Genomic DNA, 23,466 nt, shown 5'->3' on the forward strand with positions numbered 1-23,466 from the left:
GCCAGGCTGTGTGGGCTGTTAAGTACCTGTGAGTACCTCGCCACTTTGGAAACCTTTCATTCACCAAGACGTTATAAAGGTTTTTTTCTTGTGAGAGATTTACATTATTAACTGATAGTCAAATGAGTTTGCATGTTCTCCCCGTGCACGCGTGGGTTTTCTCCAGGGACTCCGGTTTCCTCCCACATTCCAAAAACATGCTAGGTTAATTGGCGACTCCAAATTGTCCATGAATGTGAGTGTGAATGGTTGTTTGTCTATACAGTGAAGAAAATAAGTATTTGAACACCCTGCTATTTTGCTATTTCTCCCACTTAGAAATCATGGAGGGGTCTGAAATTTTCATCGTAGGTGCATGTCCACTGTGAGAGAGATAAACTAAAAAGAAAAATCCAGAAATCACAATGCATGATTTTTTTAACAATTTATTTGTGTGATACAGCTGCTAATAAGTATTTGAACACCTGAGAAAATGAATGTTAATATTTGGTACAGTAGCCTTTGTTTGCTATTACAGAGGTCAAACGTTTCCTGTAGTTTTTCACCAGGTTTGCACACACTGCAGGAGGGATCTTGGCCCACTCCTCCACACAGATCTTCTCTAGATCAGTCAGGTTTCTGGGCTGTCGCTGAGAAACACGGAGTTTGAGCTCCCTCCAAAGATTTTCGATTGGGTTCAGGTCTGGAGACTGGCTTGGCCATGCTAGAACCTTGATATGCTTCTTACGGAGCCACTCCTTGGTTTTCCTGGCTGTGTGCTTCGGGTCGTTGTCGTGTTGGAAGACCCAGCCACGACCCATCTTCAATGCTCTGACAGAGAGAAGGAGGTTGTTCCCCAAAATCTCACAATACACGGCCCCAGTCATCCTCTCTTTAATGCAGTGCACTCGTCCTGTCCCATGTGCAGAAAAACACCCCCAAAGCATGATGCTACCACCCCCATGCTTCACAGTAGGGATGGTGTTCTTCGGATTGTACTCTTCATTCTTCTTCCTCCAAACACGCTTATTGGAATTATGACCAAAAAGTTCTATTTTGGTCTCATCTGACCATAAAACTTTCTCCCATGACTCCTCTGTATCATCCAAATGGTCATATGCAAACTTAAGACGGGCCTTGACATGTGCTGGTTTAAGCAGGGGAACCTTTCGTGCCATGCATGATTTCACATCATGACGTCTTAGTGTATTACCTACAGTAACCTTGGAAACGGTGGTCCCAGCTCTTTTCAGGTCATTGACCAAGTCCTGTCGTGTAGTTCTGGGCTGATTCCTCACCTTTCTTAGAATCATTGAGACCCCACGAGGTGATATCTTGCATGGGGCTCCACTCCGATTGAGATTGACCGTCATGTTTAGCTTCTTCCATTTTCTAATGATAGCTCCAACAGTGGACCTTTTTTCACCAAGCTGCTTGGTAATTGCTTAGCCCTTTCCAGCCTTGTGGAGGTGTACAATTTTGTCTCTGGTGTCTTTGGACAGCTCTTTGGTCTTCGCCATGTTACAAGTTAAAGTCTTACTGATTGTATGGGGTGGACAGGTGTCTTTATGCAGCTAACGACCTCAAACAGGTGCATCTGATTCAGGATGATACATGGAGTGCAGGTGGACTTCTAATGGGCAGACTAACAGGTCTTTCAGGGTCAGAATTCTAGATGATACACAGGTGTTCAAATACTTATTTGCAGCTGTATCACACAAATAAATTGTTAAAAAATCATGCATTGTGATTTCTGGATTTTTCTTTTTAGTTTATCTCTCTCACAGTGGACATGCACCTACGATGAAAATTTCAGACCCCTCCATGATTTCTAAGTGGGAGAAATAGCAAAATAGCAGGGTGTTCAAATACTTATTTTCTTCACTGTATGTGCTATATGAGCATATATGTGATTGGCTGGCAACCAGTCCAGGGTGTACATCACCAAAACCTCACAAACCTCACCTTTTTCAGAATGTCAGACACATTTCAATGCAACCAACAACCACTATTCCATGTAACCATCTGAACCAGCATGGAAATTATTGTATTAATTGTCCCATCACATCTGATGTCAGATCAAAGATGACACGCATAATGGGAACTCAACCTGCATCCACTTCCTTCTGAGCCGCAGATGTTGCTGACCCCCTCTTCTGTGACCTCATGAAGTGTGTTCGAGGAGTCAGTGGTTATTTTGCCCACACTTGCAAGAAGAGCAGGTTGTGACTAATATCACTCTTACAAAGACAGGAAGTCCCACACATGGTACACATGCTTGTTTTGGCTTTGTGGAGGGAAAGTGGGCGGAAGACAGTTGCTATAGGCTCGATTGCCATTATAAAGCAAAGTACCAGCCGATATCGGTACCAAACGTTTTCACTGATATCGACCAATACCGGTCGGTGGCCGATCGATCGGAGCACTCCTAGTTGAAAGTACTTTATACACAGAAAACTGCATATCAGCAGAAAGTCCTATTGAGCATATGTCTTTGATCCAGTTTTATACCCCAGTTAATTTTTTTCAAACAATGGATGCTCATGGTTTTCCTTTTATTGGATGATGTTCAAAATTTCTCAGATTGAGGACAGTAATCCCAGATTTTGGGAATTACAACCAGGAGAGATCTGATGCAAATCTGTTAATGGAGAGGCTCAAGGCCTAATTCGCTGTTGTCCTGTTGCTATGCGAGAACTAGAACCAGTAAAAGCAGAATGATGCTCAAACAAACCGCTTAAGTATGACTGCGGTGCTTTGATAATTAACATCATATTAATTCAGACTCTTGGAAACTGAGATAATTTGGTGAAAGCAGTATTCCCCGAAGTCCAAATAAATGTATACATACCCAACAAACTCATCCAACATTGTCAGTGCAAGCAATTATGCTACCTTGTGACAATGTCAACATAGTTCGTGAAAACTATGACTCATTTCAAATATTCAACGCAATAAATGACAGAGCTCAAGTACGCACACACTAACCAACACAATATGCTGCACACTGCTGCATGTTGAGCAGGGGATAATACTGAGCCAAATATGTCAGTCAAACTCCTCCCTGAGATGCCATTAAAAAAAAATAAATCTGTCGAGAAACTGATGTTAACAGACAAGTGAGAAAAACAAAGCAAAAAATACAAAGGCCAAAGTAAAGCCTAAAAGATCAGTCACCAGAAAATTAGTAAGACTTCAAACGAATCATGTACTCCTCTTGGTTCTAAAATGTGGTCAACAAAAGCAAATAACCACAGAGTCTCTAAACGCCCTCATAGTTTTTATTTCCAGGACTATACAGTACTATCATCTGACAAAAGATACAGTATATAGGAAATAAACTAAACACTTACAAACATTTAATCAACATTGTACACATATCCTGACTTCATGGGATTATTATTTTGGCATATTGCTGGTGTTAAGTCATTATGATTGTATAAACACTCCTGATCAAAATGTTAAGACCAGTTGAAAAATTGCAAGAATTTATATTTTGCCTTGTTGGATCTTAAGGAGGTTCTAAGTAGAGCTTCAAAATGTGAAAAGAAGAAATGAGAGTGAGGGGGAAAACATTTTCCACTAAGGAAGTTATTGAAAACAACCATGAAAGTGAAATATCCATCCATCTATTTTTATATCAGACATGCTGGAGCCTATCCCAGCTGTCTTCGGACGAGAGGCTGGGTACACCCTGGACTGGTCGGCAGTCAATCACAGGGCACATATAGACAAACAACCATTCACACTCACATTCATACCTATGGATTATTTGGAGTCGCCAATTAACCTAGCATGGTTTTGGAATGTGGGGAAAAAAACTGAGAACCCAGAGAAAACCCACGCATGCACGGGGAGAACATGCAAACTCCACACAGATATGCCCGAACCCGGGTCAAAGTCAAATATCAGATCATTAAAAGTTTAATACCGTAGACTTTTAAAGCAAAGTGTATGGCAAAAATGTGTATTCAGTGTCATTTTTGGTCGGGTATTCACACTGTCACAACATCTTGATGGCAAAGGCAAAATCACTTTCTGTCTTTGAACCAGGTCAGATTATTAAGCTGCATAATCACAGCCTCTCTCAGTGGGTTATGGAACAAAAAAGTGGTACACCCAAAAAAAATGTCAACAGCCCTTATTGGCTGTTTGTCAAGACACTCGGCCCAAATAAAGGCTGCCGATGTGCAGAGTCCAATAACCATAAGACGGCATCTTCGAGAGAAGGTTTTTGAGAACCAAAAAAACGACTTCAAAGTCCTACTGATCTTCAACGCCACTTTGTTGTCCGTACATATTTGACCCTTAATGCATAATTCAGGGCGACATCATGATCTGTGGTGCTTTTTCCTTCAATAAAACAATAGAGTTTCGGGTTGTGCAGGGGCGTCAAACAGCAGCTGCTATGTGGAGATGTTGGAGAGATCGTGGATGTGAGTGATATTTTTCCTGTCTTTGTATTCCGAGGTTTTCTTCCACTCACCCATTGAAGCCTGACGGTATTGCGGGTTGGGGATTGAACCCATCCCGACGGTTTTACTGTACGGTTTTCAGGTTCTGTGCACAATGATCCACATTCACACTGACCTCCTGTGACAAAACAAGTGAAAACCCCTTGGATCAAGTACTCAGGTCGAACAGAAAGACAGAGGAAGTGAAAAAGAGAGAGCGATGGACTGAAGGACAGAAGGAGAATAATTGTAGCCTAAAGTGACAAAAGGAGGAGTGCTGCTGCAGTGACTTGACACTCCATCATTTTTGCTGTGAATGATTTTGCATGAATTTGTAGGATGACTCACCATGGAATGGCTGCAGCAAAGTGCCTGTAATTGGTTGACGATTAAAAAAAAGAAAAGCAAGCTTTTATTTGTTGGTTGGTTCCCTTCTTTGCCTGCCTAAGTGCTGATAGATGGGTTAGATGATCTTGACGTTTATTCCGGGAATGTTCTGTTCTCATTAATGAGCTGCAGCACGTCATTCATGGTTACAGTTCTCCAGTCATATAGAGGATCTTTGACTAGAATATCTTTCACTAGCATCTGCAGGTGTCTTCCTCATTTGTGCAGCATGAAAGCCTTTTTAAAAATTATTTTTTAGTGAGTGATGAGGCTAATTTCACTGATTTGTGTTATGAGGTTACACCGTCTCTCAAGCCAGACTGTTCAGCATGTCTAAGCAAAGTAAATAATGGTCTCATTAATTCAATTTATTGCAGCCATATTCAGGATTTCTTTTGAATGATATGATATCTGACTCACTGTGAGGTCGAGCTGGATGGATGTGTTCCAAAAGTAGATGCTTTGACTTTGTGTTCAGTTCTTATATACTTTATGAGAAGTTTCTAAAAGTTAAGATTGGTCTCAAAAAAATAACTAAAAAAAAAAAAAAATTAAAAATCAAGTCTCCAAGGCAGCTTTTGAGCGCTTTATTTTTCCCAGTTTTTTTCTTGTACTTTCACGAACTGTGTATTGCCTTATTCAGGATTGGCACCATTAACCTGTCTTGTACTTTTCCTGTATTTCCATTTGATTTGTGGATTTCAGCGAAAGCCGTAGGCATTTTACGATGTCAGTTACTTCAGTATGAGCAGTTCTTTCAAGGATTTAGCAGAACATTGTGTTGAAAGTCAAGAATTGTTTCCAACTAAATTGTCGGATATCATTTTAAGGTGGTTTAAACATCGAGTTTAATCTCGGCACAAAGTAAAAAAAAAAAACAAAACATAAAATTAGTACCAAAAGTCAGTAAGAAAATGGAAACGAGGAAATTGTATTCTACTTTAGTTTGTTTTCATGTCCTACTTCCAGGTTGATGTTGCAATAAACTAAAGTAGTTCATGTTTAATCCTGGTAATTATGAATTGTATCATGTGCTTGTTTGTTAGTTTTCACGTTGCAACCACTCACACAGATATATTGTTATGAATAGAATGTTACATTTTGATTGACTGTTCAATCAACATCATTGTAACATAATGAAAATGTCAAAAAGTGAGAATATATGCTTCGATCAGCACTTTTACCCTCCCACTCCTCAAAGCTGTCTAATTGCTTTTAAACATTACAGTAAAAATTATATTAAATTAAAATTTAAATTACTAAAACTTAAATTAAATTAAAAATTAAATTAAAAATTAAATTAAAAATTAAATTAAAAATTAAATTAAAAATTAAATTAAAAATTAAATTAAAAATTAAATTAAAAATTAAATTTAATTTAATTTAAAATTACATTTAAAATTAAAATTATATTTTAACAATAATCTGCCTTGAATTGACTTCATAGTTTTAGTGACTTTTCAAAAGTATTTTCCAAAATTCTATTTTTTTGCTGTCTGGGAAGGACAGAATGTCCAGGCAGCTTGATCAAATTCAAGGCAGCTTTTGTTGTTTTGCAGCCCAGGATAATGATGAGATATAAATCATCTGATAGAAAGAAAAAAAACGATGCAGAATATAATTGTTACTGTGACAAATTTTCCCGGAACAGGAAAAAAAAATGTTGTCTTCATCACACAACAAAGACTGCAATTATGCAGATGCCGAAAAATGACATGAGGATTGCCATCGACTAATTACTGCATGGCTGCAATTACGGAGATTGCAGGTGGCGTGTCTGCGTTTGTCGGTGACAGTGCAGCTAACCAGCTCTCTTATTGGCTGCCGCCAACCGAAAGCGCCCGTGATTACAATGGTGGCAGCAGATGTTTCTGCAGCTGTCTTCAAGTGCATGCTGAGATGTCGGCATAAGAATGTTTGCCTCAGTCAACAGTAAGACTAAATAATCGCCCTCTTGGTCATGGTCATGATTTTATTTGTTTGGAACATGCTTAACAAGCTACATTAAGGAACATCACGTGACTACACTTGCATAATTCAACAAGTCCACACAGAGCAGCAAGAACTGATTTAACCCTTCCCCTTCTCCGTAGATCAATTACTAGCCTCACAGCTAGGAAACCCGAGTTTGATTCCACCCTTGGCCATCTCTGTGTGGAGTTTGCATGTTCTCCGGGTTTTCTCCGGCTACTCCGGTTTCCTCCCACATTCCAAAAACATGCGACTCCAAATTGTCCATAGGTATGAATGTGAGTGTGAATGGTTGTTTGTCTATATGTGCCCTGTGATTGGCTGGCGACCAGTCCAGGGTGTACCCCGCCTCTCGCTCGAAGACAGCTGGGATAGGCTCCAGCACCCCCGCGACCCTCGTGAGGATAAGCAGTAGAAAATTAATGAATGAATGACTATGAAAATAATCAGGGCTTCATGGTGGACGAGTGGTTAGCACGCAGGCCTCACAGCTAGGAAACCCGAGTTTGATTCCACCCTCAGCCATCTCTGTGTAGAGTTTGCATGTTCTCCCTGTGCATATGTGGGTTTTCTCCGGGTACTCCGGTTTCCTCCCACGTTCCAAAAACATGCTAGGTTAATTGGTGACTCCAAATTGTCCATAGGTATAAATGTGAGTGTGAATGGTTGTTTGTCTATATGTGCCCTGTGATTGGCTGGCGACCAGTCCAGGGTGTACCCCGCCTCTCGCTCGAAGACAGCTGGGATAGGCTCCAGCACTCCCCCACCCCTTGATGAATGAATGAAAAATAATCAATGAAAATATCCAATCGTATCAAATTAAATTGAACGGAGAAACAAGAAAAAGGATTCAGTTCAATGATGTCATTTGGCTTTAGTGGAATGTCCAGTAGTTGAAGTTGCTGGAACATAACAATGTTATCATGTTATACTGTAATCCCATTAAATCCCACATAAATATGGTAGTATGGGCGACAACCAGACGTCCAGTCTCCAGGGAGAATTGGAATTGAGCAAGGCGTCTGACTGTAGCATGCATGGACAGGACAAATCTATGTGTCTTTGACGTCCCCAGTGGGAGTGCATGTGACAGTGTTGCTCACGGCCTCTGAAGAAGCACCTTTAGCAAACTCCTGCCCACATACGTGACTTTCCCAACAATAAACAAAATACTGTCGGTAGTTTGACACCCTGAATACAACCTTCTGTCTTTGTGTGCGCAAATAGCCTTTTATGGATCATCGCTACTCAACCTACTTTTACTCACCTATGCAGTGGAATGAAATTGTCAGGTGTGCCTTGCGAATATTATGTCAATATCCACGTATACGTGGACCCAAATATTCTAATTGCTTTTGGTTTATTTGCTCAAACTGAAAGAATTTAACCTTTGGATACGCCTCATTCCGAAAGAATAGTGCCAATCCGAATGAATATATAATCGGATTAACAGGGGTGGAATATCCCCAATCCGATTGAGGCATCTTGTAGCCGCTCAAACGGAAAGTTGTCAGGGTGTGTTTTTCTTCTTCTGTACTTTATTGGCGGTTGGCAAGCAGCTTTCGTGTGCATTAGCGCCATCTGTGGAACAGAATCTAAACCCTTCTATATGCCATTCATAAGTCCATAAGTCAAATATATATTTAAAACATGTACCGAGTTGAGTTATAAAATATTAGCAAGCTTGAATTTGATCCTTTCCTGGTTAAATTTATCATATCACATGCTCAGATATGACGTAACACGCAGCTCTAGACGTTCTTCAGTTTTAAAAATGGAGGCCAGCAATCGGCACTGGACTGCTACGGAAAGTTTGTTTTTGATCCAAACTAAATTTCAAGACTGGACAAACGAAAAACTGGCAATACGGAGTTATTCCAACAAGTGAAAAAACAACTCGGGGGAAGCCGGTATCACGTGATGTTGGTGTTTACGCTTTACTGGGCATGCCCCATTGACTATTTTGGTTGATTATAGCGACGCATGTAGACAAGAGATTGGAATATTCCTTTCCATGTATACCATTGTTTCTGGAAAAAGTCATTCGGAAAGAGAAAAATTCCTCATGTTAAACATGGCTACTGTCGAGTGTCCGTGGTGTAAAGACTGGCAGAGCAATGTAACATCGGTCTGTGTGGCAACACCTCGCTCGTTCCTCCTATAGACTTAGTGATGTTTTCCAATGTAAAAAAAACGTGCCGTGGCTCAAAAAAGGTTGAAAAACACTACTATATATCATAGCTGTGGTGGTGGGCTCACTTGTTAAAGCACAATCCCTGCATAAGAGGGATTTTTTAATCCTGGGATGGGGTCACCTTGACACGTTTCTCTTAAGGTTCTACGAGTCTTGATGTTAAAATCCCAGAGCCACGTGAGCGCTTTGTTCTGACACGTGGACAGGGAAGTTTAGCCTGGATGCAGATGTGTGTGTGTAATCATTAATAGTTGAAGCATACGTGAAGAATGGACGTCCTTGTGTGGTTAACTTGGACAAAGACAAACTGAGCCTGAGGGAGTGATTTTTTTTTTTCTCTTTTGATTTAAACTTCCGTACTGAATATAAATATATACATGCCGTCAATACTCCCATCTCCTATAATTGTTTTACACTCCAAGTTGATGTCCTGCAGGCTTCCAAGAGAATGTTAGCGTTGCGAGGATGTCTTCTGGCCCGCGTTGCTAATACCGGCACTTAAAGAACTGTGGCTTAATTACCGACTCTTGGCTGACCTTGCCGTGTGAACTTTGCTTTAGATCGTCAATTGTGGCTCATCAATTTCTATGTTAATGAACAAATGAACACCAGAGGCTAAGGGGGTGGAGGAGGTACGATTGTCTCTAGACAACATTGACTTCACAGGGACAAGAGACATTAAAAAAAAAAAAAAAAAACTCTGATTAAATATGCTTTTATATCACGGTGCATGTGTCCTTTAGTCACTTGAAAAGTCGTCACTTAACTTGTCAGTGGGGTTCTACCCTGAAAGGTAGAACATGTGTACCCAAGACAATTTTACTTGTTTTAGAGCTTGGAAAAAACCCTTTATAGTTACAGTTGTTTGTTTAAGCTAAACTTTCGACTGTTGAATTGCTGCACACAAAAGGGTGAACATTTATTATGCACCCCAACCGTATACATTAACATTAGTCAGACTGACTTGGACTGACTAACAGCTTGATATGTTGTATACAATACCCGCTATAATTGTAGGGTTCATTCATTCATTCATTCATTCATTCATTTTCTACCGCTTATCCTCACGAGAGTCGCAGGGGGTGCTGGAGCCTATCCCAGCGGAGAGGTGGGGTACACCCCGGACTGGTCGCCAGCCAATCACAGGGCACATATAGACTCATTCATACTAGGGGTGTGAATCTCAGCACTGAGGACGATTCGATACACATCTTGATGCGCTGCCAGCGATACGATACTTTAACAATACATACAATTTTCTGGCGATATGATGCGATACGATTCACCCTCTTCACTATACGATGCGATAATCATTTAGTTCAAATCAATGCAAGCCGATATGATATGCTGCAATTTCTTATGATATGATGCAATTCAACATGATGCAAATAAGCAAAAGGGAAAAATGGAATTCAGTTTGGTCCTACAAAAAGGATTTGGCTTTATTCCTTCTAGGCACTTGGCAGTAAATTTAACTAAAGTGCTGTTTGTCTTTGGGGGACGGGGGGGCACTTGTTGCAGGGACGGACGCATTTCCCCACGAATAAAGGCATATCTTATCTCATCTTAAATAGCTCCTGACAAATTGGAAAGCAGCTGAAGATCCACTTGTTCTGACCTGATTTGCTTGGTTTTTCCTTGGTGTCCGACGAGGAACTGGACTGGGGGGTGGCGGTAGACTTGTCCGTGTCGTGGTTTCCCCTTTTTAAGGGGGATCTGTCTGCATGTTTGCAGTGCTGCCATTGTACGCGGCATTCTTTGCAAATGACGGACGTTTTGTCGAGCTTTCCACCGTTCTTTGAGAATCTGTAGTGTTTCCAAACATACCATTTAAATGTTGTGGGTGGGTTAAATATAGAAACTTCCTTGCGTGCGAACGTACAAACCATGAAATAATGATGGTGCATTCATTGCACCTGGGGAATAGCATATGGAGTAAAGTTGAACATTAATAAAACAAGGCTTGCATCGGATTTTACCGATACCCACAAACGCATTGCGATGAATCTAGATTCATCAGTCAATTGCATTCATATCCAGTGAATGAGCCAATGCACTCGCATCGCGCGCATGCGCATTGATGTATCGATTAATATCGATTATTTTCCACAGCCTTAATTCATACCTATGGACAATTTGGAGTCCTCAATTAACCTATCATGTTTTTGGAAACCGGAGTACCCGGAGAAAACCCATGCATGCACGGGGAGAACATGCAAACTCCACACAGAGATGACCGAGGGTGGAATTGAACTTGGGTCTCCTAGCTGTAGGCCTGCATGCTAACCACTCGTATATCCAAAATTGAGTCTCATAATATACATGGGAGAACTTTAATTCTAAATTTGGAAACCTTCAGTCAGTTTCTCTCACTAAAACCTCAGAACACAAACATGGATCCATGTTCCGAGGTAACTTTTATAATTTCATTACCTGTGGGATTCCAACACCCGACTGCTGTCTTTTCTCTCCCAACCTCCCTTCGTCCTTCCTCCGTCTTCATCTTTCCTTCTCTGCTTTTTACTGTATTTCTTTGGATAGATGGAGGGGGAGAAATGTTTATCCCAAGCCCAGTCCTCTTGATTAAAAGGAAGTGTATCAGCTGGGGGAAACGCAAGGAAGGCTCCCATGACACCTTGGGACGGCAGCTCCTGATTGGCCGCTTGATGTATAATTCAGGTTAGAAGGAAGACCTTTTTAATGAGTCTGGATAATGATGTTGACAAGCGTGTCGGCAAAGATGAAAAATGGTTGCGGATGCACACACTCGAGTACAAATGATTTTAGATCGACAACACTTTAGGAAGACTGGGTAGGAATTTGATTTCCAACTTCCAAAATCCACTGCATAGCACCTACTTGAGCTTGCAGGTAATACCAGTACTTGGTTAGGAGGTGATATATCCACTGCTGGTCGCTCATTTGTAACGCTGCATTACAGTCATTACTCGCTCCATCACGGTTCCAATATTTATTTTTTTAAGTGATCGCTTCTTTGTGGTTTACTATAGCCTAAAACATTTTAACAAATGGTACATATTCTTGGCTTAAATTATGCATTTTTCAAGCATAAAAATGTCCTAAATTAAATAAAATACTAATACAGTTTAAGGCAGGGGTGGGCAAACTACAGCCCGGGGGCCACATCCGGCCCCCCAAGTGTTTAAATACGGCCCGCTCATTCTTTGCAAAGTATTTCATTGAAAATTAGCATACAACCTGGCATCATGGATTGAGCCAACATTTAGGTAACTTTTTTTTAAATCAATTTGGTTATTTGATGCGGTCTGCTGTTTACAAAGTGCTCCTAAATAAAGGGACACAAGCACATATTGCAGGTTGCATGACACTTTTACAAATACAATAATTCCATGTTGACTGTAAAATGTAAAATATATAGTCTGGCCCCCCGTCAATTTTGTTAAATCAATGCGGCCCGCGAGTCAAACAGTATCTCAAACAGTATCAAAAAGTATCTCACAACAGGCGCAATAATAACAAAATAGTGATCATTATCATTACAATATTAAACACAGACTGGAGCTAAAACTGAACTCTGAACCTGCAACGTCACGCCCTTTCCACGCATTCAGAAGACATTCATTGAAACGCACACAAGCATGAGTGCAAGCAGGACATGACGGCTGAATCTGGTCTCTGGTCTGACTCTGTACTGGACTATATGATGAATTATTCCATTCCTGCAAAGTCCTCCAAATAAAAACACTTAATCTGGTCTGCCATGGTCGTCTTCTTATCGTGGTCCCACATTGCTTGGGTCTTGGTGTAGATTTTGATGTGATCTGTCTTGGTCTTCTTAAAGTAGTCTCACATTGCTTGGATCTTGATCAGCCTTAGTGTCAGAAATTGTTTGGGTCATGGTCTTCATTTGGTGTTGACTCTGCCTCACTTTACTTGGGTCTTGGTCTTTCTTTGCGTTGGTGTTGTTGGAGTCTCGATGCCTCCTGGTGGATTTGCTAGCTTCACTCTTCAAAGTTTGTACTACATCTTCTTTAATACAGTTTCTGAACAATGCTTCCTCAAAGCACTGATGTCGGAATACTCACTGTACGCTACCCTCTTTTGGCTTTTTTCGCACACTTGTGTCTTTTTCTACCTGTGCAACCGCTGTCTGTTTGGAGGTAGTTTGTTGTTGAGCTGCAGCAAGAGAGAGAGAGAGAGAAAATCTAGATCCCTGCTGAAATATTTAGCAGCGCTCAGCATGGAGGACGGTTGGGAAAAAGACACCACACTCCAATATTTTTCCAGTTTGTAGTTGTAAATTTGCATCTTCAATCTTAGGAGTGGATACTGGATGGGGTCTCTAAAGCACATTATGCATGTACTCTTGTACTTGATGCATCTTTGTTTCATAGTAACTGAAACTTTTTTCCGGCTGCACGGTGATCGAGTGGTTAGCGTGCCATTCCACCGTCGACTATCTTTGTGTGGAGTTTGCATGTTCTACCCGTGCATGTGTGAGTACTCCGGTTTCCTCCCACATTCCAAAAACATGCGAGGTTAATTGGCGACTCCAAATTGTCCATAGGTATGAATGTGAGTGTGAATGGTTGTTTGTCTATATGTGCCCTGTGATTGGCTGGCCACCAGTCCAGGGTGTACAGTTGTGATACTCATCAATTTACAGCAGGTATACAAGCTGTATACTGACCACTCTAAGGTTTGCCTTCTTGAAATGATGGTACTGCTACTACTGTGCTCAGATGGTTCAATTTTCTACTAAATTTACCATTCCTGAGAGGCTCTGATCCCCCCCCCCCCTCCCTCTTTTCCTTCTCTACACTCCGTCGGATCTTCAAAACGAATCTTGGCTCGGCCTCAAATCTGGCTTTAATGCCAGCATCGCTCGACAAAATGGCAGGCTAATTTGTAAAGACGTGGTAGAACGACGGCAAGGATGAGGGGAGCTTTGCACTCGGTGTCGGAGGAGATGATGACAAGATCCAGAGGGCCAAGTGGAGCAGATGCCTCAGTTCAGTTAGCTTTATTTCGGTCATTAAATTCAAACTCAAACCGTACAATACAAAGCCACTTTTACTTATGGACATTGGCTGGCAGGATTTAGGCAGCAGTAAATCTTCCAGTATGTCTATCTGTCTTACATTTTTCTTTTGTTATTAATAGTCAACACATTTTGTATGCTTATATCACGCAGATACAAAAGACTGTATTGTCATATTGTTCTTTTATTTGTTTCTTTCAGCTTTTTCCCCACAGAGAATCTTTTTGATCCGCATATTGATTTTCGGCTTGAGCCCTTTATATTCCAGATGCCCTTCCTGACGAATACCGATGGTTCTTACTAGTGACGATTTGAACCTGAGGCATCCACTCCAAAGACCAGAATGCTTTGTTTTTAATAATTGCAATTGTTATCCTCATTGTTATGACTGTTATTTTATTAACTGTTGATTCAACATCTTTTGGATCTCTGCTTGTTGGAATGTTACTGGCCCAGATGAGCGATTGGGGGGTGGGGGGTTATAGGTGGGGGGGATCATTTCAGCAATTACGGAAAGGTCACAACCCACTGTCGTGGCAACAGTTTGGAAACTCCTTGGCAACGGTGCACCTGACTGTGCCGCAAAGCCATAATTAGTTGGCAAGCAGTTAATGGCCTGCGTGGAGTGGCGTGGCGTGGCGTGGCGTGGCGGCGGTGTGGCAAAGAAATACTGTAGTATTATGGAAAGGGATATGATTCTAAACATATTAATCAGTCATAAATTGGCATTAAAAAAACAGGGTATATAAATATTACTATTGAATAGAATACAGGAATCCGTCATGATAAAATGAAAAAAAATTAAATAAATTAAACTTAAATATAGTTATGAATCATGCCCTGTGATTGGCTGGCGACCAGTCCAGGGTGTACCCCGCCTCTCGCCCGAAGACAGCTGGGATAGGCTCCAGCACCCCCTGACCCTTGTGAGGAAAAGCGGTAGAAAATGAATAGTTATGAATCAGCCATTCGATTCATTGTGAAAATACATAATTTATATAAATCAGTTGAAATAAAAATACATGAATATTATTAAAATGATAATTACTATATCATAATAATTATATACTCCGGTTTCCTCCCACATTCCAAAAACATGCTAGGTTAATTTGGCGACTCCAAATTGTCCATAGGTATGAATGTGAGTGTGAATGGTTGTTTGTCTATATGTGCCCTGTGATTGGCTGGCCACTAGTCCAAGGTGTACCCCGCCTCTCGCCCAAAGACAGCTGGGATAGGCTCCAGCACGCCCGCGACCCTCGTGAGGATAAGCGGTAGAAAATGAATGAATGAATGAATAATAATTATAATTATCAATAATCATGATAAATGATATATATTTAATGAATTAATGGACAGTTTGTACAGTTTGTTACATTCATGAACTGGCTATTGACACAAACACAAACAGCATGTACTCAACTGCGTTTAAAAAGTGAATGCAGCACTCTCGACTGTCTGTCGTAGTTTAAAGCCAGCCGTCAGATTTTAAGATATGAGCTGTGAAAGCGCCTGTCTTTTGCATCATTTGACCAAAAATAATTGCACCCCATGTGGTGTCATCATGGAGCGCAGATAAACTTAGATCAAAACGCCTTCAAGAAGAAAGGAAGAATAGACCGGAGACTTTCTTGTCGGCATTAATTTGTCAGCTTGTGTTTTTTTATTTGGTGCTATCTACCGCCACATGAAATCCCAATGTTCTCTTTTTTTTTTTTTGTTAATTGTGTTTTTTGATTGTATCATCACGTCTATTTCTGTCCATGTGTGAAAAGTGGGACATGATAGTAACTCCAGCTTTTTAAAGCAAAGCTGCATTGAGTTCTCACAATAGGGCCCCGCTGGCAAAATGGGGAGTCATTTGTTACTGGCCCCGGAAAAGAAAAGATACTTAGTTCACCGTTTGTTGTGGTTCGCTGATTCATCCGGTTCATCGATGTTCACACTGGTATTTTTGTCATGGGACATAAGGAAGAGTGAACATGTTTTGATTACCTAAAACCAAGGGCACATATAGACAAACAACCATTCACACTCACATTCATACCTATGGACAATTTGGAGTCGCCAATTAACCTAGCATGTTTTTGGAATGTGGGAGGAAACCGAAGTACCCGGAGGAAACCCACGCATGCACGGGGAGAACATGCAAACTCCACACAGAGATGGCCGAGAGTGGAATTGAACTCGGGTCTCCTAGCTGTGAGGCCTGCGTGCTAACCACTAACATCGCCTGCATGACCTACTTGTCTATAGGTATGAATGTGAGTGTGAATGGTTGTTTGTCTATATGTGCCCTGTGATTGGCTGGCGACCAGTCCAGCCCGAAGTCAGCTGGGATAGGCTCCAGCATGCCTGTGACCCTCATGAGAATAAGCAGTACAGAAAATGGTGTTTTTATGTGTAGTTAAGGAAAGACTATAGTTGTCAGGAAACAGCCAGATGATACTCGAGGGTCTATAACTCAAAACAATATTTATTATTTATTATTATTTTTAGGAAAAAAAATATGACTGGCCAAACAGGCTATTTTATTTAACTGTGTCACAAAATAATGCAGGCACATTTTGAAAAGTCGCACAAATTATTGTATAAACATGATTGTCAACAAGTATGTATGTATATGTATATGTATATGTATATGTACGTATGTATATAGAATGTACAGGGTGTAATTAAAGAGAGCCACTTGACTGTCTGAGAATATTTCAGTGATGCTCTTTCCACTGGAAAAGACCACCTATGAGGAAATACAGTCTTGTAAAAAAAATTCATAATAAAATAATGGGATTTATTTGTTTTTTTAAAGCACAAATGGCTGAAAATTTGTCAAACCATGAAGCCTTCTGCTGTTAATTTTCGTACAAATACACCACATTTTGACGGAAGGAAGTGACACAAATGTCTGTAAAAAATTTCAGCAAGTTTGGTTGACAAACATGGCTGTCATCAAGCAAAGTGTCCTTGTAGGGTCCTTATTTCTTTTGCGATTGTAGTTTCTGTGAGCACGCACCATTTCACGCCGTTCCAATATTTGTAGCATTGCCATCCAGTTTGGAACAAATTGAGCATACTGGTTTGTTCGTGTTGATGGCGTTATGTTCTTGACTGTGCTACCCATGACAAATGTAGCAGTTTTTTACCACAGAATCGAACCACAAGTGTGAACGCACCTGAATGTGACGGGCGAGAGCTGATCCTGAGATCTCGCCTCGAGAGTTTTTGCGTATTGAATTTACAGCCACTGATTTTTGTGAAGAGGTGGATTTTATGTCATTGCTATATTTTGTTGCCTGACATGCAACTTTCAGGAGCCTACTCTCACTCGAAAAGGAAACAAGTGTGGAGGCAGATGCATCTGACGCCTTTCCTGAGCCCTGGGCTGAAGTGCTTACACAAGAACATCTCTCCATGTACACACACACACAAACACACTCACACACACACACACTCACTGCTGTGCTGTCGGTGAGCATTGATGCGCAACAATGTGAGAATCCCACACTTCATGTTCAACTCCATTAACATTGCAGGTCTTAATGGCCAATTACCATTTAGTGCCTATATCTAATTGTTACTACGCAGAGGAAGTCTGTATTTGTTTGTCAATTATTAACAGCATTACAAAAAAATCACTGATTCCCATGAACTTTGTGGTGAAAAAAGTATGTAACATTCAATTTTGGTGCATAAAGGGAAGAAAAATGGATAGAAAGTTATTTTTGTTGCCTTGTGGAGCTGCTTGCAGCAAGGTCAAAAATCATTCATAATTCATAATCATGAACTTTATGAGTTTTATGAAGGCAAAGGTAAATGAATACTTTTAAGTTCAGTGTATGGCCAATTGTCTGCTCCTCTGGACAGTTATTAATGGTAGCTACTGCTTTGAATGACTATTACCAATAATAACCAGAACCAAAAAAAAAACCAAAAACCAAAAAAATCAAATTGTCAAATATCTTAACCCATTAAATTGAAGAATTTATAAATGTAATCAATCACCAGTACATTAATTTCAAGATCAATATAAATTCCAGATTTACCATTTAGTCAAGTTATTTAATGGTATTATATGCATTTAATAATCGTTAGATAAACTGTCAATGAGTTGCCCCTAAAAGGACCTTCTTCCTTGATGGCCGCCATGTTTGTCAACCAATCTCGCTGAAATTTTACAGACATGTGCCTGTCAGTTTCTCAAAAATGTAAGTTAGTGGTTATTGGAATAAATATCCTAAAGTTACACAAGGTGTTTTTGCCGAGTACATTGAGCTGTGCGAGAAATTTCAAGTATGTAGGACTTACAGTGTTTAATAATAGCATCAAAATGTGGTTTATTTGTCATAAAATTAATAGAACATGCAACACAATGGAGCCTATCCCAGCAGTTTTTGGGCGAGAGGCGGGGTACACCCTGGACTGGTTGCCAGCCAATCACAGGGCACATATAGACAAACAACCATTCACACTCACATTCATACCTATGGACAATTTGGAGTCACCAATTAACCTAGCATGTTTTTGGAATGTGGGAGGAAACCGGAGTACCTGGAGATAAACCCACGCATGCACGGGGAGAACATGCAAACTCCACACAGAGATGGCCGAGGGTGGAATTGAGCCTTGGTCTCCTAGCTGTGAGGTCTGCGCACTAACCACTCGATCGCCGTGCAGCACTTTGGGAGTAGTTGGTTTACAAAAACAAATACATAAATTAAATTTTTAAATTTTTTTTATCACACTTCTGAGTGGGAACAGCATTACTGAAATATTCTCAGTCAAGTTGCTCTCATTAACATCACACCCTGTCGCTCTGCACCTGTTCATCATTATCATACTTGTTAGAGACACGACTGCAGATTCTGTAAATCAGTGACCACCAACCTTTTGGCGCCTGAGATTCTTGGCCGTATACCAAGGCAAGATCTACTGACTCATTTAAAGGAATAAAAGTATAACTGAGAAGCTTGTGAGCATGTTTCCTTTTGGTTAACTACATTTAGTTTTGCTCACTTTTCTTCAAATACATTTGGAATGAACAGAACATATGACATTACAATTTTTCTGGATTCTGTAGCACAAAAACCCACACCTTTTCATCATTACCAGAAACACGTACATTTCCTATAACCATAAACACAATTGGCCTGATTCCACACTTTTCAATACTCAACATTCTTTCTCAAAAGCTTCCAAAAAAGGCCATATAAATCACGCATTGCATAAGTTGATTCAGCAAAAAAACATGCTCTCACTATAATTAACTCAAAGACTTTTACCCAGGTGAACAAATTCTTCACACACCAATCAGAATTGTGTCAATAAATAGTGCCTAGAGTCTAGCTCATGTGCATTGGAACAACGGATCACAACCATGCACTGGTTTCTCACAGGTATTTGTGCTGAATATGGCAACACTTATGGATAAGCACTATTCTGATTATTGAATGAATCCCTCCGGTTTGTAACAAACACGGGTAGACTGTGTTTTTCCAATTTGTATGTATTGTCCATCCATCTATCCATCCGTGTTCTAAACCGCTTATAAACGGTTATAAAGTCATGTCTAAAGCTATGAGACTCCAACGAAACGGAGTAAGAGCTCGGCCTGTCACAATAAAGAACGATATCGATTGATTATTGTGCTGCAAAGTATCGTCGATATTCAATATTATCACATTTTTTTAGACAATTTTTTGTCATTAATTTTAATTGTTTGATAAATTGTTATCGTGGAAGGCCTAGTGAGAGCTATTATGCCCAAATTGGGAAAATTTTTTTTCAGTTTTTGGAAGGTGTGTGTGCCATTACATCTGGCATAAAAATACTGCGACATTTCAGAAAAAGAACATCATACCAACAGTAAAATATGGTGGTGGTAGTGTAGTGGTCTGGGACTGTTTTGCTGTTTCAGGACCTGGGTCATGGAACCATGACCCCAAAAAAAAAATCCTGAAGTAGAATGTCCGACCAAACAAACTTGGTTTCTGCAGTAGTACAACGATCCAAAACACACCAGCAACTGTTAGGTGTGAGTTTTTAAAATTTTACGGAAATGGTGACTGTGTCAAAGCAATTGAGAAAAACTGTCAGACCAAAAGGCACTTTGCTCAGCTACATTTGGCAGGAGATTGCAGAAAACTTAATATTGTTGATGTGTAAGTGAGGGCATGATGTCAGCAAACAGAGGGTGGTCTTCCTGTGGCGGTTCCAGTCGCCTACTTGAGCCATCATGTTGACTGGCCTCACCTCCTCCATTGCCATCTGGACACAGTGGCTCGTCACTCTGCTGTATCTTTGTGTTGGGAGGTTGTGTTTTATTGGTTGTTAGTCAGGAGGCTTACATATAAAAACTACTATACATGTATCTTTGGCGAAATGCTGAAGAATGAGCAAAGCATCCCATGTTAGATTACATATTTCTTCTTTATATTAATAACATTCATATACAGATAGGATTGTGTGGTGACATTGGTTAAGAGATATGTGAACTATTCGTGGATGGATGATGCCTGATACTATACATTGATGGAATGGGTGGATGGTAAAATGAATATAGGGATAGATAACTTCAGAGAAGTGGATGGGTACAGGAGTGTACATTATTTATATTTTCACATTATAATTAATGTACATGGAGATGTAATATGACATGATGCTTTGTATTGTGTTGCTACGGCGGGCACTAGGACCAAGCGGAAACAGATGGTCGCATTGCAACTATAGAGCCAAGCTGAGGAGGAACACCCCCCCCCCCCACCACCCACCTCCCATCCTCTCTCTCTGGCTCTCTCTCTCTCTCTCTCTCTCTAGCACTGTCTCTCCTCCCTCCCCCTTATTGGATGTGACCATTTTTCTGCGTGCATTCATTTGCCACCTTCTCCCCTCCGCAGCGTGGCAGGCAGGACGAGGAGCACCGAGCAGCAAGCCCGGAAAGAGGATTTGACACTGGGCATCCTTTGCCTCCAAAAGTACCTTGGAGCAAAAGAAGGAGGCGAAAGAGGAGGAGGAGGAATGTGGTGACTGTTGGGAACCTTACCCCCCACCTATCTCCTTCTTCTTGTTTTTTTTTTTTTTTTACTGTAACATATATCAGCAAGAAAAAAAGTCATTTTTTAATATTTGGATTAAAGCTCTTTTTGGGGGGGGGCTGAATGGGTGCTTCTTACGGATCATTCCATCAGTTGGAGTTGTCATGTCCAAAGAAGAAGACACTGACTGACTGACGACTCTGGAGCATTTTTCATTTATTTTATTATTTTTTTTGGAATCCAGTTGAAGGTAGGCCAGTTTTCACCCCCCCCCCACCAACCCACCCCACCACCTAGCCCCCCCATTCCTCCTCCTTTTAAAGTTTGCAGATTTAAATGTGCCGATCGCTCAATGTGCAAGTCATGTAAAAATGTTGTCTATTTTCCTGTTTGTCAGTTTTGGAATGTGGCTCTTATTTGTTGCATGGGAGAACGCCATCTGCAGTGCAGACTCACGCACACACACACACACACACACACACACACACACACACACACACTTAATAGAGGTATAGGCAGCTGTCCTTTTAAGACCATAAAGCTCTCATTTATCAAAGGTGCCTGAAATACTGATGTTGTCCTTGTCCATTTTCAAACAATTGAATTTTTGTGAGTGGGGGCGTTAATTGATTGAATTGATTGTATCAGCAACTGCACTAGACCCCAAACTTGCACCTGAAGGCTTCTTCACACTGTACAATACTTGTCTCACATCTAAGTGGCTGGCGGAATGCAATCTGTAGGGATGATGCAGCAGTGGTGAGTGAGTGTGCATGCGTGAGCCTGTGCATGAGAGGGTGGTCTAGATGCCCACTGGTGGTCTTCTGGGAATCTGTCAGATGTGTTTAGTTTGTTCGCGAGAAGGGTGTTTTCCTGTGTGTTGGTGGTCACTCACTATTTAGTCATAACTATATTAGTAGAACGTATGTGTCCTTAAGTTGTCCAAAAAGGGAGACCCAAGGGTAAGTGATTGTAGTAATATGAGTACATTGTAGAAATCAGCAAAAAGTACAGTTGCACCAACAGTAGTAGTAGTAGTGGTGGTAGTAGTCACTCTTTCTGCGTCTGCCAAATATAAGTTAAAAGTCTAGTCAACCTAAAGCATCACAGAGGGAGGTTGAGGGGGACGCAAATACTTTACATACTTGTAAAATTTAGGAATGGTTGCTGCTTTTGCACTGGCTGAATACAAGCAGAAAATATGGTGGCTCAAAAGGGTCAAAAATGGAAATCCACAGGTCGGGAGGTGTAAATACCATTTTCTTCTTCTTATCCGGGTCTGGGTCGTTGGGGCCGTAGTCTCAGACCAGGCCGGGAAGTCCAGACTTCCCACCTCTTTCTGTCCTCCACTGTGAGGACACCAAGGCGTCCCCAGGCCAGCTGTAAAACATAATCCCTTCACTGAGCCGAACCAGGGAGGCGTCCGGGAGGGATCCGGATTAGATGCCTCAACTGGCTCCTCTCAGGATGAACTTTGGTGGTATTTGTAATTGTAGGGGAGTAAAAACGGAAAGTGTGAAAAAGACCAAAAATTGGATCTACAGGTGCCAAACTACTAAGATCTATAGGTTGTGTACGATTTAGTGAGTCATCATAATAGTTGCTTATCATCAAATATATTAACCGTTCTGGGTAAAAATGTGCAAATAATTCACATGCACGAGATCGGATTCTTAATGGAGGTTTTTGTAGTTGTACTACTAGTAGTACTCCTGCATTGGTTCAATACCATCAGAAAATATGGTGATCTGAAATTGTCAACAAGTTAGATCTTATATTCTTCTTCTATTAGTCAAACAAGGCATACATTTGGAAAGCAGTACTAGTCGTACTTGTACGGCACTTCATCTGCATTTTTGCTGAATGCATGCAAAAAGTATAGTGGCACGAAACGAAAAAAGGAGACCCTCGTTTGGGAGCCTCAAATATTTGACTCACCTACAACCGGAAGTAATACAATCAGAAGTAATATTTGAAGTAGTCTCTAGTGGTCTACATATGCCGAATACAAGCCAAAAGTACAAAAGTAGTTATTCTAATGGTCACTGTTTACGCATTGGTTGAATACAAGTAAAAAGTAATCTAATATAATCAAATAAATCGGTAAAAATGTGTTTGTACTACTTTTGTAAGTGTTCCGCTTGATTGACTGACCGTTTCGAGATGACACAGGGTATCATCTAAACCAATCAGAAAACACTACGTAATACGTACAGCACATACACTGGCAATGATAAACCAATCAGAGAACATGACGTAGTGCGTACAGTACGTACGTTTAATGTCCGCCGCGCCTATCTCTCCACTGCTGTGAAAAACCAAGTGAAGCAAATGAATTCGGAGCTTGCCATCATTCCGGGAGTTAGTTGTGTGAGTTCAGGAAAATAAGGTTCGCTCCTGCATCGACACTCAGACTCCCGTTCTTCG

At 40.8% G+C, this 23,466-nt stretch overlaps 1 protein-coding gene across 6 annotated transcripts in view; it reads left to right on the top strand.

Moving 5' to 3' along the window:
- The window catches only part of il1rapl1a (interleukin 1 receptor accessory protein-like 1a), a 249,207-nt gene that overhangs the window by 15,992 nt on the left and 209,749 nt on the right, over positions 1-23,466 (top strand). For 4 of the 6 annotated variants that reach the window (XM_078795164.1, XM_078795166.1, XM_078795162.1 and 1 more), the window contains exon 1: positions 20,879-21,289. The exons of 1 other annotated variant lie outside the window; for it this stretch is intronic. The gene's annotated coding sequence lies outside the window, so the exon portion shown is untranslated. Of the gene's footprint in view, positions 1-20,878; positions 21,290-23,466 lie in introns of those variants that run through there. One more of the 6 variants, XM_078795163.1, reaches the window with a different exon arrangement.

This window comes from Doryrhamphus excisus, linkage group LG12 (assembly GCF_037039965.1).
Source record: "Doryrhamphus excisus strain RoL-2023G ecotype Guam linkage group LG12, RoL_Dexc_Guam_v1.1, whole genome shotgun sequence".
Taxonomy (NCBI): Eukaryota; Metazoa; Chordata; class Actinopteri; order Syngnathiformes; family Syngnathidae; genus Doryrhamphus; species Doryrhamphus excisus.